Below are 18,586 nucleotides of genomic sequence, written 5' to 3'. Positions count from 1 at the left end.
TAGTGGTAGAGTGCTTGCCTAGCATGCACGAAGACCCGGGTTCGATTCCTCGGCACCTCGGCTAAAGCTCAAGTGGTAGAGCTCTAGCCTTGAGAAAGTCCAAGGACAGTGCTCAGGCCCTGAGCTCAAGCCCAGGACTGGCAAAAAAAAAAATACTGGAGAGGCTGGAGGAGATCCCAGTCACCTGGCTATTCATCAAAAAACCTACAAGAACGGCAAATAAGCACATAAAGAGAACCTCAGTATTGATAGGCACTAGAGCTCAACTGAAATCACAATAATGAACCATTAAAGTGGCTAAAATGGAAAAGACAAAAATGTTGACAAAAATGTTTAGAACTAGGACTCTGGCATTGCTGGTGGGGCTACCAAATGGTAGTTGACTTTGGAAAAGAGTTTGTTTGTTTCTTTATAAAATTAACCATGTATCTCCCACATAGGTTCAGCTAGTTCATTTCTAGGTATTTACTCACTAGCAAGGACAGGAGATTTCCTTACAAAGACTTGTACAAGAATGTGAACAGCTTTATCACAGCAGACCTGAGTAGCTACACTACCATTTGCTCATAAATTGGTATAGCCATTCAGCAATATTGAGAAGTGAACTATACTCACAATGTCGAGTAAAATAAATCAGGCAAACAAAAATTACACAGTGTAGGTCTATTACACAAAAACCAGAACTAATCAATAGTGGCAGAGAGCAAACGTGTGGTTGTCTGGGAGATGAAGGCAGGGAGGGAAAAGAAGGAGTGGATGACAAAGGATGTGAGAAAACTTCTAAAGATGATGCTTATGTTCATAAATTTGATTTTGAGAACGTTTTCATAATGAATGCCTATGGCAGAATGTATGAAATTATATACTTTACATATGTGCAGGTTATTAAATGTCTACTATACCCTAATAAAACTATTTGCAATTTAAAAATATCTTTATTTACATAAAAGTAGACAGATATAAAACAGAAGGCCCGAAGCATAGCCTAGTGATGGAGTACTCACCTAGCATGCAGGAAGCCCTGGGTTCGATTCCTCAGTACCACATACACAGAAAAAGCCAGAAGTGGTGCTGTGGCTCAAGTAACAGTGCACTAGCTTGAGCAAAAAGTGTCCAAGGACAGTGCCTAGGCTCTGAGTTTAAGCCCCAGGACTGGCAAAAAAAAAACAAAACAAAACGAAACTAAACAAAAACAAAAACAAAAAAACCCAATAACGCCAGGTGAGGTGGCTCACACCTGTAATCTTAGCTACTTAGGAGGCTGAGATCTGAGGATCAAGATTCAAAGCCAGCCCGGGTACTAAAGAACTAAAGAATGTGAGACGCTTATCTCCAATTAACCTCTAGAAAATGGGAAGTGGGGCTTGGCTCCAGGGTAGGGCGGAAGCCTTGAGCTGAAAGAGCCCAGGGACAGCACCTTGGCCAAGTTCAAGGCCAATGACCCCCACACACAAAAAAACAAAAACAAAAACAAAAAACCAGAATAACAATATAAGCAGCGTAGGAACTGGGAATTTAGCTCAGTGGAAGGGAACTAGCCTGGCAAGAGCAAGGCCTAAATTCAGTCTTTAGCTCTGAAAAAAGAAAAGAAAAGAAAAACAACAACAACAGCACAAAAACCACAAGGCAAATAAGCGTAATGTATGGAAATATGGAGCCAAGTGCCCAAAACACTGCCAGTAAAAAAAAAAAAGAAAAGAAAACAGCCGGATGCTATTGGTTCATGCTAGCTATTCAGAGGTCTGAGATCTTGATTGAAAACCAGTGAGAACAGAATGGAAAGTTCATGAGACACATATCTCCAGTTAACCACCAAAAATTCCAGAAGCTTGAGCTGTGGTTCAAGTGGTAGTGCTTTAGCCTTGAGTAAAAAAGCTCAAGGACAGTGCCAACGCCCTGAGTTCAATTACAAAGACAGGCACAGAAAGAAACACAAGAACATGATGAAGGATTAACTGTTTTTGGTAGCCAGAACTAGGGCAGATTTAGCATATGTCTTCAGTGGAGAAACAAGATGGATGTTTTTGTTGTTGCTGCTGTTGTTGTTGTTGTTTTGGTCAGTCATGGGACTTGAACTCTGCTCTGAGCTTTTCAGTTCAAGGCTATTTCTTGAGCCATTTCTGGTTTTCTGGAGGTTAATTGGAGATAAGAGTCTCACAGATGTCAGTGCTCTAGCTGGCTTTGAACTGTGATCCTCTGAACTCAGCTACCTGAGTAGCTAGGGTTACAACCATGAGCCACCAATGCCCAGTGCTGAATGCTTTTTATTAAGGGCCTTTTAGTTCTGTTTGTTTTAAGCAATGTCACCAGTATTAAAATTTAGAAGACAACACTTTAAATTATATATGTGTATGTTCATTTTTCTTTTATCCATTCATTCCTTCATGAACCAAGCAATTCCACAGCTATATAGATGACTGAAAATGGCTCTGAATGGCATTTTGGTGAATGGATTGTGCAGACGTGCATCAGGAGAGAAAGGATTCTAGCTCAGGCTTCTGCAATTGTGGGGAGAAGAGGACAGAGGACAGATTCCGTGGTATGTGTTCTGTGATCCTCAGCCCTCAGACTGACTTGCTCTTCTGCAACCTACCCCCCACCCCCTGCCACAAACTTCTGTCCATTAACACCACACTCCTCCCTTGTTCTGAGCCCTAACCTCTGCAGGAATCACCAGGCTGCAGCAGATATAGGCATGTGTACACTTGACCCAGGGGCATTTTAAGACTGGTGAATGAGGACCCCATGGCAAGAGCTCCAGGGGCTTCTTAAGATGCTGGTAGCTAGATACATTACTTCCAGAACTTGGAACTGAGCCTAGTTTCATCTTGGACACAAATGTATTGTATTACATACCTACTACCTTACCTAATCTAGGGAGAGCGAATGCACTGGACCCTATGGCTGGCAGCCAGCACTTTCTCCTTTTGTTCATGGAGCTTTTGTCAATTACCTATAGTCTCTGTAATCAAATTCTTCCTTTGAATTTCTGCATTCCTTTCTTGCCTGTGCTGTTGACATTGGCTGTAGCAATGGAATTTTCCAGTTTGCTAGAAAACTGTCGCAGTTTTAAGGATATGGCTGCTCTGTAAACTCTTTTGTTTCTATTATAGCTTGAGCCCTGGACCTCTTGATGAAACAAACATTTCTTAAGAAGGAGGGATTGTCTCTGAACAGACATGGCTGGTCAAAGCTGAGATTACCACTGTACTTCATAGATAGAAAAGTTCTCTACATTGCCAGTTGAGATAGCTTGTTCTAATTTATGTTTCTCAATTTGTAAATAACTGGGAGGAATTAATGGCAGCAGAAGTGGACCCATGGGAGAGGGATAAATAATGGTGCAAAATACTTGTGCAAGATGACCATTTAAGGTGATGAGACATAGTTACATGAAAAAAACAGGCTACAAATCACTAAGTACAGGATACAGGATGACCCCATTTTTCTAAATAGGCATATGTGTTCCTGTGTACATCCACAAAACTGGAAACATTAAAGAGTAATTTTCTTAGACTAGGGGATTTATAAAGATTTGTACTTAATTTCTGCTTTGCTGGCTTTTCCAGATTTTTTTCAAACAAACATGTGCTGTTTTGTAACAATACGAAAAACAAGTTATTTAAAACATAAATAAAAACAGCAAGATTCTGGGAAAACACCATATGTTTTGTCTGAATTCCACATACTCCTTCATGAAGGGGCCAAGGACTGGCCTGGCTTGTTGGGGAGGGTAAAGCTGAATTGCTGGGGACTGCGGTGTGGGGACTTCAGCAGATGCCTGGGCCCTACAAGAAACTATTACAAAGTATTTGAGTGAATAGTCCAAATAACGACAATAAAAACGAAGAAATATTCAAGTTGTGCTTGGTATTAGAAATCTAGTAACAGTCTATATTTTTAGGGAGGTGGGACAAAGAGAGGGCCGTCACAAGGCTTGAAGGCAGCGTCTGAAAACTGTTCCTGAGCTTTTGTACTCAAGACTAGCACTCTACCACTTGAGCCACAGCTCCTCTTCTGGTTTTTTGGTAGTTAATTGGAGACACAGGTCTTACTGACTTTCCCACTTAGGCTGGCTTTAAACCATGATACTCATGTCTCAGCTTCCAGAGTTGCTACAATTATGGGCATGTACATATTCTTAAATGGAACCAGGTAACTAGAGGGGATAGGTGGAGTTAGTAGAGATGGAGGAGAATGGTGGAAGAGTGACACTGATCAAGGTGCATTATTCTCATAAATTGATATGTTGACTTGAAACAATTGCTTAAAGGTAATTAAAAACAAAAGAAACCCAGGAATATTCTTGCTCACTCCTTTAGGATATACTGTGAAAAGAAGCAGGAAAATAGGAGCCAGGGAAACCCAGAAAAGACCCCATAACAGCTGTTACCCAAGGACTGTTACTGGCACTGGGATGCTTCCCAGTCATAATATATTTGAGTTGTTCTAACATATACACCAGAGAGCATCAGAATAAAAACTTGGTACAATTCTGGAGTCTAGAAAGCCCATGGTCATTTGGTTTCTGGAAAGCAAATAGTTCTTGATGTGCTATCATCTAGGGTTCTTGGATCCTCTCTTTCTTCCACCAGATAAAGAATTATGAGGCAAGAAAAGTGGGAGTAGAGGCAAAGTTCATTTGAAAGTGAGAGTAAGACACCAGGGGAACTGAAGCAAGGCTCTCAGTGGATTGGTACAAGTCCCTGACCAGGACTCGCAGCAGGTAAGGCCACCTTACGTCTTGACCACCTGCTCTCTGGGCAAGGAGAAAGAGAAAATATAGACTGCTTTGTCCAAGAGAGCAAAAAGCAGGCCCAGAAATTGGAAGCCTGACAAAGATTGGTGTCGTTCCTCTTTTATAGATCCTCTAGGTGAAGCTCAGCTGTTCCCACAACTGATTCAGTCACCTCATGTGAAGGGACATTTGTCCTTTGTGCAGGTCTAATTCAGGGTCAGGGTCCTAGTTGCTTTTAGGACTTAACTTGATTTTCCAGGGAAGAGGAGGGGCGTTATCTCTACCTAATGATATCTCTTCCTATCTGCCTAACTTTTCCTCCATTGTCTGTCCCTCGGGTTTATAGATTGTGGCTTCTACTCTGACCTTTATGATGGAAGAGTGGAAGGGAACTCTGGAATGTCTTCCCTTAGATATCTATCTCCAGGAGTGAATGAATTAACCCCCAACAGCCTACTCTAAATACTAGCCTACTGGGGATTGTGTTCAACATATTAATTTTTTATTTTATAAATGAATTTTATTCTTAGACACTATATTTCAAGATTCTCAGGAAGTAACTTACTAGATTTCAAATATTACACATGAGATATTTTGAAACACTTGTTTTAAATATTAACAAGTATATACAAAAAACAATAACTAACATCTTTTTGAAGTCCAACAGCAACTTTTCTTGATTCTGTCATCTCTTGCTTCAGAAGTAACCACAATTCCAAAGTTCATCAACGTATTAATTTTGAGACGGTATAAGCTTCCAGTTTATAGCAATCTCCAAAAGGAGCTGTAAGGAGAAACAATGCTGCTATAGTGTCATGGTTAGATTTGCTTCTCACCCAGGGCTTTTCCTCCAACCTCCACACATCAGATTATGCGTTATCCCACATTTCTAGGTTTCATTAAAAAGTCACTTGGCTCTGATGACTGTTAGGCTTCATTTGTTATTCAAGGCTGATGCTCTGCCACCTGAACCATGACCTGTTGTGCTTTATTTTAAACAATTTCTTAAAATGATAGGATGTACAACCTCACTGTCTTCGCAGTCATTTGCAGAGTAGCATAAAGCAAGCAGTATTATCCTCTTTTAACAAAAGAATAGAGTGAGGCATAGGGATTGGACGAGACCTAGAAACACAATTTGCTGAACTCTAACACTCTCTTAACTGCCCCCTTTCCTATTTGTATGTCTCCATTCATCTAACATCTGTCCTGTTTAGGGCCTGTCCCTGCCACTGCAGACTTGTGCAGGAAGTCAGATATGGACCCCAATAATTACATTCCAGTATCAGTACCTAGATCAATGATTCTTAATTTTGAGTGTCCTTAGAATTGCCTGTGGAGCAACTACCGTTGTCGAGACCCTATCTCAATCCAATATAATTATTATCTCTGCTGTTTGAAAAAGCTCCCAGGGTGATTCTAATATGTAGTTAATACATAAAGCCATAGCTCTTGGGGTAAGCATGAACACTTCTGTTCCCCTGTAAGAAACAACAACAATAACCCCCCCCCCCAAAAAAAAAAACCCTAAAAATATCTGAGAACTGACTGATTCTAGAAGAACTCTCCTGGTCATGTACCCTACTGAGCTCAGTGATTGATTAGATGCTTTCTGAAGGGTGGGGATAGAGTTGAGTGTGGTAGGCAGTGATTTTGTAGCAGGATAATTCAGGATGTGGTATTTTCTAACCAGCAGCAGAAGGACCTGATGCTTGCATAGATCTAATGCCGGAGAAAAGTTATTTTGTGTATGAGAGCTTTGCTTAGCTCTCCATGGCAATCATATATTCTATTTTTGTTATGCCATCAGAAGTATATGTGTAGAAAGGAGAACAAATAATAGAGAAGGTTTAAAGAGCATCCTATGTGAGCCCTTGCTGTAACCATCTAGAAAACTAAATGTGGGAAAGGGGAAATGACTTGAAACAATTAGAGGACAATGCAAAACAGGACGTGATTCAGTGTCAAAACATGGCTGTAGGCCACAACGGTCTACTCTGTTGGAGCTCTGGCGGGCTAATGCTTCTCCATGGGTCAGAGCCTAGGAACACTTTCTATCTGGTTTGATTGACATTGGCATTTTGCTAGAGCAAATTCTTAAGCTCAACTAGAAAGATGGATAAAAGGGCAGAGGGAGAAGACAACTCCCTTTTGCTTAGGATCTATCTACTACACGTGCTAGTGCCTCACAACAGATCACAAGATAGGGTATATTCACCATACTCACTTTGCAGATGAGGAAACTAAGGCCCAGGGGAGTTTCTCAGAGAATGGTAATTGCAGCTTCAGTACAGCTGCCTTTCTCTGCCATGCTTACCATTGCTATAACCAGGACTATAAATTATAAGCTCACTTTGCATTGGCAGCTTGCCTAAAGGACTATGAGTCGAATAGTTTTACGGTGACAGAGTGAAGGCTGAGAAATCTGCTGTTTGTTCCTCTCTCTTTTATTCCACATCATCTCCTTGTTAATTTCAATTTTCCTAATTTGGTTGATGTTCAGTAACATAAGCAGAGATTGATATGCGTGATGCCAAGTCAGAAAAAAATGATTGAAAAATCAAAAAATAGCTCATGAATCTCAGGTGAACTCCACAATCTGTGTTAGAAATTTAGGACACTGAGGACCAAGGTTCAAAGGAAGCCCAGGCAAATAAATCTGAGAGATTCATCTCTCATTAGCCTGTAAAAAACTGAAAGTGAAGACTTGGTTCAAGTAGTAGAGTGCCAGCCTTGAGCAAAAATGCTCAAGGACAGCACCCAGGCTCTGAGTTGAAAAGAAAGGAAATGAAGAGAAGAAAAGCAAAAAGAAAAGGAACAAAATGAAATGGAGGACAGCTATAAGTAATAGAATATTCTTTGAACAATTCCAAGGCAAACTCAACATGAGGACCCCCCATTTTCAAGACCTTTACCATTGATCAAAGAATAGGAAATACCTTTGAATATGTAAACACATAAATGGCAAATGATAGGAGAATATATGTGATATTTTCCTCCTTTAGGAAAACCCTGGAAATGAACTTGGGTTACTTGACCAGTCTGGAGACTGTTCTATTTCTTTTCATTACTATAAACCTAACTCAGTATAGTCAACAACAGGGCTGAGGTACAACAATCACTATTCACCTCATTGACTGTAACTGGTGGAGGTTTCTACATATTTATCTCTATTGACTATCTATCTGGTATTCACAATCCTCATGGTAAGAATTATCATCTCAGTTATACAAAATTATTCAGAGGATGTTCCATCTCAAGTAAAGGCTTCATATGAGATGAGAGCATAAATATGCTATATCTTAGCCACACTAATGCCTACTACCATTAACCTGTCCCAGAACTTTGAGCCTCAGGGTCCTTTTTTTTTCTTTTTAATAAAAACAGCTTTATTGAGATAGAACAGATGCACAACACACTCCATAGATTTTTTTTATTTTTATTTTTTATTTTATTGTAATTAGTAAAAGGGTTACATGATATTTGTCAGATAGAAGGTGCATTAATTCACATACATTGATACCCTTTCACATGTCTTGGTACCCATTTCCCTCCCCCCACACACACCCCCCACCCATCTTGGTTTTCCCCCCTTCCCTATCAAATTTCAAATATCCAAATACAAATAAATTCAATATATCAGATAACAAAGTGAGATACTATAACAATATGAGATAACCAAGGGACAGCAAAGGAGATGAGAGACAACATAGTACATTAAGGACAACAATCATTCATTATATGGCTTTTGTTTCAATATCCTGGAGGTCCTTTCAATTAGCTTCACATTATATGGCCTTATGTATCAAGATTTTGCTCTATTGCAGATCTCTGCTAGTAGAGCCCAAGGTTTCTACTGATTATGACGAATGAGGGAAACCATTGAGCCTAAGTTCCCTTGAGTCTGGCTTACTTCACTTAATATGATTTTTTTCTAAGTCTTTCCATTTCCTAACAAATGGGGCGATGTCATTCTTTCTGACAGCAGCATAGAATTCCATTGTGTACAAATACCACAACTTGTTGATCCACTCATCAACTGAGGGACATCTAGGTTGGTTCCATATCTTTGCTATGGTGAATAGTGCTGCAATGAACATTGTTGTGCTAGTGGATTTAGTATGTCCTTGTTTCTGGATGGTTGGGTAAATGCCAAGTAGTGGAATTGCTGGGTCATAGGGGAGTTCTATGTTTAGCCTTTTGAGGAACTGCCATACTGCTTTCCATAGTGGTTGAATGAGTTTGCACTCCCACCAACAGTGTAGTAGTGATCCCTCCTGGCCACATCCCCTCCAGCATCTGTTATTATTCGTTTTCCTGATCCTGGCCATTCTAACTGGAGTGAGGTGGAATCTTAGAGTTGTTTTGATTTGCATTTCTTTTATGACCAGAGATGTTGAGCATTTCTTCATGTGTCTATAGGCCATTTTTGTTTCTTCTTCAGAGAAGACTCTCTTTAAGTCTTTGGCCCATTTTTTAATGGAATGGTTGTTACTTTGGAGGTTAGTTTTGGAGTGATTCAATTTTTGAGTTGTTGATATATTTTAGATATGAGTCCTTTGTCCGTTGTTTGGTTGGTGAAGATTTTCTCCCACTCTGTAGGCTTCCTGATTAGTTTACTAGCTATGTCCTTTGCCATACAAAAGCTCTGCAGTTTAATGCAGTCCCACTTATCCAGCCTTTCTCTGATTTGTTGTGATTCTTGGTCCTTATTAAGGAAGTTTCTACCTGTGCCAAGGAGGCCTAGTGTATCTCCTATTCCTTCCTGTAAAGTTTTCAGTGTGTCAGCTTTTACCTCCAGGTCTTTGATCCATTTGGAGTTAATTCTAGTGCAGGGTGACAAAGAAGGATCCAGCTTTAGTTTTCTGCAGGTGCTTAACCAGTTCTGCCAGCACAACTTGTTGAAGAGGCTGTCTTTCTTCCATTCTATCTTTCTGGCTCCCTTGTCAAAGATTAGGTGGCCATAGGTCTGTGGTTTAATATCTGGGTCCTCAGTTCTATTCCATTGGTCTTCAGGCCTGTTCCTGTGCCAGTACCAAGCTGTTTTGATAATTATAGCCCTGTAATAGAGTCTAAAGTTTGGAATTGAAATTCCTCCAGTGCTGTTCTTTCTCCTAAGAAGTGTTTTTGCTATGCGGGGTCTTTTATTATTCCATATGAAATTTTGGATTGCCTCTTCTATTTCTTTAAAGAATGACATTGGGATATTGATGGATATTGTGTTGAATTTGTAGATAGCTCTTGGCAAGATTGTCATTTTCACAATGTTGATTCTTCCAATCCAGGAGAATGAGAGGTTTTTCCATTTCCTTAGTTCTGCTTTAATTTTCTTTTTTAGGGTTTTAACACACTCCATAGATTTAAGCATTCAATTTAATTTTTGACAGATGTCAAAATATGAAATCCATGAAACTTTCATATCATCAAGATAATTAGAACCATCAGTTTCCAAATATTTTCTTGGGCTTTTTGTTAGCCCCTCCCATTTACTCCTTCTGCCTTGTCCCCAGCAGTCACTGAGCTATCTATCCCTGGCTGAGTGTGATAGCAGAGATGAATGACTCCTCTCTATATGTCAGTGTGCTCATCCTCTAGATCTGTGAAAATATAGCCCCTAGAACCTGCTAAAGTAAGTTTTCATATGAGAATTTTCCTAAACAACCCTGGGCACAGCCTTAGAAGGAAAAAAAGGAAGCAAGAATGTTAGGGTTAGGGAAAGAGCTGTGATAATGGATTGGAGTTTTCCTGGGAAATTTGATGGTGCTAAGCTGATTTTGAAGGTGGAGGAGGGAGCCATAAGCAACTTCTAATTAGAAAAGACAGGTAAATGCCCTGTATTCTCCAAGGCGAGTACAATCCTACAAATATCTCTATTGGCTTTCAAATCTATCCATGTCCCAAAAGAAAAGTAAATAAATAAAGATTTAAAAATCAAAACAAAATGAAACTCTCTATGTTCAAATTTTGTAACCTAAGAGTATTGCCTTATATAGCAAAAGGAACTTTGCAATTCAATTAAATGAGGGAGTTTGGATTATCCTGGATTATCCAGTGGGCCTTAATGTAATCAGAAGTATCCTTATAAGAGAAAGACAGAGATTTCACTATGACAGAAAAAGTGGTGTGATGCCAGAAGCAGAAACTAGAGTGATATGCTCTTTTACTTTTTTTTGTGTGCCAATACGAGGCTTGACCTTGTATGTTTGCTTAATTTTTCCCACTCTAGGCTTGCCACTCTACCATTTGAACTACATCTCCACTTCAGGCTTTTGGTTATTCATTGGCAATAATAGTTTCATGGACTTTCTTGCCTGGTCTGGCTTCATACCATGATCCTCAGATCTCATTTTTCTGAGTAGCTAGGATTACAGGCATGAGTCACTGGTGCCAGGCTGGAGTGATCTTCTTTAAAGATGGAGAAAAGATCCCTAAAACAAATCATAGAGCAGACCACCAAATGATGCAAAAGGAAGGAAGCATATCCTCCCTTTGAAGCCTTCAGAAGATAACAGTCTTAGTAATACGTTGATATTATTCTAGTGGCATCAATTTTAAACATCAGACCCCTAGACCTATTGGATAGTAAATCTGTGCTGTTTAAAATCAATAGGTTGTGGCTACAGCGGCAAAATAAAGGCATAGACTGACTTTCAGTTCTATATCTGGAAATTAAGAATAACATTGTTTCTTCAAAATTAAAAAACTTAGTTTGTAGTAGTTGGTGTACTTGCCTTACAATATCCCTTATTCCTTCCTCCCCCATCCTGAAAGCATGTAGTCTTCAGTAGACCATAGATTGTATATCTAGGAGTGGCCAGTATTAGCATAAAAGGAGTTCTCAGATAGATGGGCTGGTCAGAGGATGATGGGTGGTGTGGGATTTATCATAGGAAAGGATACAAACTATTGCCCACTATTGGCCAGGACTAGCCATCACACATGTCCATCCCTGAGGACAGAAAGCAAGTGAGAAGGAATCCAGCAAGGGAGACAGAAGTTAGAGAAGTGTTTTGCTTTAAATATGTAGTCTGTATTCAGATATAGAAAGGCTAACAGATAAGGAAACCATTGCCATGGAGAAGGAACTTTGTCATTCACAGTTCCCAAGGGGAGAATGGCAAATGCCATGTAGGGTCAGAGAGCAAGTGTACCCAGGTGGAGCAGGATGCAGAAGTGTTGCAGGAGAAAAATGTACATGGGGAAAAGGCTTCATGGAGATTTTTTTGGAAAGAAACACAATGGGCCAGGCAGAGTAAGCAATCTCAAGATAGGCTGAGTTCAATAGTATCAGGCCTTTCTGCAAGCAGGAGCTGTCCTGAATTTTCCCCTAGGGTGGGGACCTGAATAAGGAGCCACATCAAAGGCTGTGTGTTTCTGGGGTTTTTGCCTTTTGGTACTATGATTGATCTAGAAGTTTGTTTATGAAAGGCAAGCTTAAAGAAAGTTTCTTGCTGTCTCTTAAAATCAACTAACTCTGGGATAGGCACTCCTTCCCTGGACTTGAGGAGCTAGATGCCAGAGCATCCAGAATATAGAAAATAAGCCAAAGAAAGGTTTATAGATGGTCATCTCTGAACGTGTGCCCATAAGAGGTTATTCAGTTGGTAAGGATCAGGACATAAATAGACATTGAAAGGTTAGAATTGAACCTTGCTTCAGTTAATTCATTCATAACCACTTGCTTACAGCCCCCTCCCCACCCCTGTGTGAGCATTTATAAATTTATAAACACGTTCTAGAAACACATACAACCTGTGTTTCTCTGGGTTTGGCTTACTTCACTTAATATATTTTCCCCATGTCTTTCCAGTTCCTTAAAAAGGATGCAGTACCATTCTTTCTGATGGATGAATAAAATTCCATTGTGTATGTACACCATGTTTCCATTCATCCACTGAGGAGCATCTGGGCTGATTCCCTATCTTAGTTATAGTAAATAATGCGGTGACGAATGCTGTCAGCTTCAGTGTAGCCTTCTTTATGCTCTATTGTATAAATGTCCAAGAGCAGAATTATCAGATCAAGGGGTAACTCTGTATTTAGTTTGTTGATGATCCTCCATACTGCTTTCCAGAGTAGTGAAACAAGAATACATTTCCACCAACAGTATAAGTTCTGTTTTGGCCACATCCACACCAGCATTTGTTATTGTTAGTTTTGTTGATAATGGCCATTCTAACTGGGGTGAGGTGGAATCTCAGTGTTGTGATTTGTTTTTCCTTTGGGGCCAGATACATTGAACATTTCTTCATGTGTCTATTGGCTATTTTTTTTTTTTTTTTGCCAGTCCTGGGCTTGGGCTCAGGGCCTGAGCACTGTCCTTGGACTTTCTCAAGGCTAGAGCTCTACCACTCGAGCCTCAGAACCACTTCTGGCTTTTTTCTATGTATGTGGTGCCAAGGAATCGAACCCGGGTCTTCATGCATGCTAGGCAAGCACTTTAACCACTAGGCCAAACTCCCGGCCACTATTGGCTATTTTTTACTTCTTCTTCAGAGCAGTCTCTCATTAAGTTATTAGCCCATTTATTAATTGGGTTGGTTTTTTTGAGGGTTTATTTTTTAAGTGTTAATAGATTCTATAGAAAGCTCTAATAGCATAATTCTTTTTTTTTTTTTTGCCAGTCCTGGGCCTTGAACTCAGGGCCAAGCACTGTCCTTGGGCTTTCTCAAGGCTACCACTTGAGCCACAGCACCACTTCTGGGTTTTTTTCTATATATATGGTACTGAGGAATTGAACCTGGGTCTTCGTGCATGCTAGACAAGCACTCTGCCACTAGGCCAAACTCCCAGCCCCTCAAATAGTATAATTCTTTAAAAAGACTAAATCTAAGCTCAACAAAATACATACCAGGAAATAGATACTTGCAAGAGAGGAGTGTGGGTTCCAGAAGAGAGAGGTAGAAGAATGAAGGGAGAATGGGGAGAATGTAGGCAAGAATTCACTCTATATACCACAGAATTGAGAAAAATAAGGGAAGGTATAGGTTGAAGGGAGGGTGAAGATGTTAAAGGGCTAACAAACATCAAGACGAATCATATACATCAACTGCTTTACTGCTTTGTTAAATGCCAAAAAAAATCTCAATACAAAACCTAGAAATTAAGAAAAGTTAGGGAAGGCTAGGCTGGTAGCCCATACCTGTAACCCTAGCTACTTAGACGGCTGAGATCTGAGGATCGCAGTTCAAAGCCAACCCAGTAATGAAAGTCTGTGAGAATCAAACTGAAAGTGGTGCTGTGGCTCAAAGTGGTAGGGCACGAGCCTTGAGCTGAAGAGCTCAGGGACAGTGCCCAGGCCCTGAGTTCAAGCTCCATCCTGAGTTCAAGCCCAATGACCACAAAAAAAAAAAATGAGGGAAGGGGTGTGTTGAGCAGGATGGATGATAACGTTGAAAGTGGACATTGATCAAGATGCACTATATTCATCAACTGCTTTGGTGGATGGCAACTCCATTGTACAACTACTTAATGATAACAAAAACATTCAAAAAAAGAATTGGGCCTTCCTATTTAGAGAAATAAGAGGAGAAAGGTACCAAGACATTTCTATCAGCAGACAGTATAAAGAACGTTTCAGAGAGGGACAATCAGGCTAAGGGTTCACGTGTGGCACACGGCATGGCAGACAGTTGGTGGCTACATGATTGATAGTTTCTTTTTTTTCATATATTTTTTATTGTAATTATAGTCACCAGATTGAAGATGCTTTACTTCACAAACATTGATACCCTTTCTCATGTATTGGTCCCCCTGTCCCTCCCTGATTGATATTTTCAATCTCCCTTTCTTTTGCCACTTACTGCTACAGACCTTAGAGTCAGATGCTACGTTCTTCACATATAAAGGTGGCCAGTGATCAAGTTCAATTGGACAATAAGGGATACTTGTTGAAGAGCACCTGGATAGGATTTTTCTTTTTGGATCAAAATACAAAGCCACATAAGAACAACATCTTTCCTTTGTTTACTGCTTCCTGCCATAGGATATAATTGTGATGTCCGGGATTGTGGTGACTGTCTTGTGGTCGCAAGGCAATAACCATAAAAATTCAATGTCATGATGCTAAGGAAAAGCTGAAAGATGGAAAGAAGCAGTCACTGATGTCATTCCTTAGTTACAGAATCAATGCAAAGACTGCCTCTTTGTACTCTGAGTTCTAAGTTTACTTTGTACTATTCCTTCTGTTAAAATAATAAAAGATATTTTATTTCATTTCTATTGTCTTCTTTTTCTAGTTAGCATATACTGATTGTACAAAGGGAATTCATTGTGGTATTTCCACACATGTAATGTAATCAAATACATACAATGCATTTTGATCAATTGCATTCTCTCTGCACTTTTTAAAAATTTTTTCTCCCAACTTTTAAACAATTTCAAGAGATTTTTATTTATACATATATATATGTATATATATATAAAGTACAATGACAATATTCACTCCTCACTTTGCCCCTCCCTTTTACTTACTTTTCGTCAACTGGTTACCACTCCAAATCAGCTTCCCCTCCACCTTTTATACTCATATCATTTTTGGGAGTCTTGATTCTACACAAAAGAGAAAACATGCAATATTCAATTTAATATGATGATCTTCAGTTCCATTCACTTTCCTACAAATATTACTCAATTTTTCATTCATGGCTGGCTGAAGTGTGTATGTGTGTGTGTGAGTATGTTCGTGCATGTGCTTGTATGCACACGTGCATGCATGAGTGTGTATGCATTCATGAATGATGGGCATCCAGGTTGATTCCATAGTTTGGCTACTCTGAATAGTGCTGCTTAAGATGTGCATGTGCAGGTATCCTATTGATATTGACTTATATTCCTTAGGAAATATGTCCTGGAGTGGAATATCAGGATCATATGGCAATTCTGATTTTACTTTTATATTTCCTGGCTTAAAAATGTCTATAGTCTAAGTGAACGTTTGGTTTACCCATGTATCAGTGAGGGTTTGGGCAAAAAAAAAAATGAATGTAACGTATTTGGCTCAGAAAGCGTAGAGAACTTAAAGCATGTTAAAAAGGTAGACTAGATAAAGAGATTGATAGGAGAGAAAGAAAGGAAGGAAGGAAGGAAGGAAGGAAGGAAGGAAGGAAGGAAGGAAGGAAGGAAGGAAGAAAGAAAGAAGAAAGAAAAGAAAGAGAAGAGAGGTAGGGAGGGATGTACAATCAACATTAGGATAACACTTTGAGGCTATCTATAAAAAAAATTAAGCATGGGTACAGTGGGCCTGACCTGAGTGGATCCCACTGTGACAGCAGCACAATAGATAAAGCTCTGAATCCTCACACAGAGGAAGCCAGGAAAATGCTCCCTTAGATCTCCCACAGATCCCCTCTAGTTCCTTCCACTGGCTGAGCCCTACCTGGGACTAGGTCATAGAATAAAAATTGGAGCATAAAACCAGGGATGAGGGTGGGTGGAGGAGTGAGAAAAGAAGATTAAGAATTAGGGTTTCACCATTGACGTGTTAGCATTAGTGTATCACTTCCTCTAAGCTATTTATTTTAACATCAAGATTCTCTAACCACCAAGACAGCTTATTTTTCAGTTAATCCAAACTTTGGTTCTATGTGCCATTCAAACCCCAAGGGCCACTGTATAACTTAGCAAAATAGTGTCAAGTCTAAGGCACAGGGACTTTTGTAATCAGAGAGGCTAGGAGCTAGAAGAAATGGGTCACCCCAGGCCTCCAGCTAAGTGTCAGTGCCCTCTGCCAGTTCTGTGCGCACCCTCTGCAATAAGAACTGGGACCTGGGTTTTCCTGTTTGAGACAGTGCTTCCCTGAGCTTTAAATGTGCCTATTAAATCAATGACTCGTGAAGTTGAGCCATTTATCAGCTGTGATATTATTGTTGTAGGAGTAAGGAAGGCTTCAGAAACTGGGGGCAGCAGGAATTACCCTTCTGGGTAGTACAGAAGATTACTTTTACCTCGTTAGCTGATGGACACATGAAAGAGGCTTTTCTTTTTCACCTCATGAAACTTAAAAAAAAAAAAAAGGCAAAACATTTACCTGGCTAAAAATTCTAATAGTAGGGCAGTGACACGTCCATTTGTTGGCACTCAATTCTACTACTGTTCTGATTACTTCTGTAGGCACCCCAGAGAGGCCAGACATGAACAACATAGATTCCATCTTTTTAAAATCTTTTTATTTAGCTTTTTTTTTTTTTTTGGAGGGGAGTCACTTGTGGGGTTTGAATCTAGGGCCTGGCTTCTGTTCCTGAGCCTCTTTGTACTCAAGGCTAGTGCTCTACTTCCAGTGCCACTTCCAGTTTTTGAGTGGTTTATTGGAGATAAAAGTCACACAGGGACTTTTCTGCCCAGGCTAGCTTCAAACCATGATCCTCAGATTTCAGCCTCCTGAGTAGTTTGGATTTTTAAAAATCTTGACTTAGAAGTACTATCTGTGTATGTCTGTGGTGGAAGAGACCACATCTAAGTGGGACATCAGTCCTCCTTCTCTGAACTTTGCTGCTAGTGGCTTTTAGCAGCCCTTTGCCAGAGGATGCTATTCTGCTCTTTGTCCAGCTGATTCTGCACCTTGACTCAGGCTTACTTATAAACAAGAAATGCCTTATACAAGAAGAAAATAAAATTAATCCCCTTGCAGGGCTCATGCCTAATTACTCAGGAGGCTAAGATCTGAGGATTGAGGTTTGAAGCCAAATGGGAACTAAAGTCTGAGACTCTTATCTCCAATTAGCCACCAGAAAACCAGAAGTGGTGGTGTGGCTCAAGTGGTAGAGCAGTAGTCATGAGCTGAAGAGCTTATGGACAGTGCCCAGGCCCAGAGTTCAAGCTTACAACTGAACAAAAAAAAGTAAAAAATAAAAAATGAAATAAAATAAAATTAATCCTCTTGCTTTGAGGATGCTACCCTGCTAAGTAATTCTTGCTCTAGGGCTTTCTATGGGTTGGGCCCAGCTAGGCTTCAATGGAGACCACATATTTATTTATTTAAATTTTATTTTTAAAAAATATTTTATTGTTATCATAGAGGTGATATACAGAAGGGTTACAGTTAATGAGTTATAATTAATACAATTCTTTTTGAACCATGTCTCCTCTTCCTTCACACTCTCCCAGTTTTTCCAGAAGGTCTACACTTCATTTTTCATACTGTGTCTAGCGAATACTGTAGTTGTAGTTGCTTATCATTTTCTTCCTTTTTTGTACCCATTACCCTCCCCATCAAACAAACAAAATAAAAGGAAAAGAAAACAAAAACAGCAATAATAGCAACTAAAAAAGTCTTGTGTTTCCTCTACTTAGAGTTCTTTTCATACAATATTATTTTATATGATCATATGCACATAGCTATTGAGTCTTTGTGATCCACTTCTACGCATGTCCTCCTTTGTCTTCCATGTGAGAAGGTCTAGAGTTCTATATAATTTATTATGTTCCAATGTGTGTGTGTGTGTGTGTGTGTGTGTGTTTAAATCATTTATCTAATAGAACACAAACAATACCACACTAAAGCAACCAGCACAACCAGGTTCATTGCAGCACTCTTTACGAGAGCCAAGATGTGGAATCAACACAGATGCCACTCAGTGGACAAATAGATTTAAAAAAAAAATGTGGTATCTATGCACAATGCAGTTCTACTCACCCATCAGAAAGAATGATATTGAACAATTCATGAGGAAATGGAAAAGACTTAGAAAAAGTTATAGTAAGCAAAGTAAGCCAGACCTAGAGAAACATAGGTTGCGTGGTTTCACTCATTTGTAGTAGCTAGAATGTGTCTACACATCTAAAAGTAAACACATCTTTATTATTTCTTTTACCCTCTACTGTTAAGAGTACTTAAGACTAATTCACAAT

Source organism: Megascapheus bottae, chromosome 7 (genome assembly GCF_031878675.1).
Source record: "Megascapheus bottae isolate mThoBot1 chromosome 7, mThoBot2.hap1, whole genome shotgun sequence".
Taxonomy (NCBI): domain Eukaryota; kingdom Metazoa; phylum Chordata; class Mammalia; order Rodentia; family Geomyidae; genus Megascapheus; species Megascapheus bottae.
Note: the sequence above shows the minus strand (reverse complement) of the source record.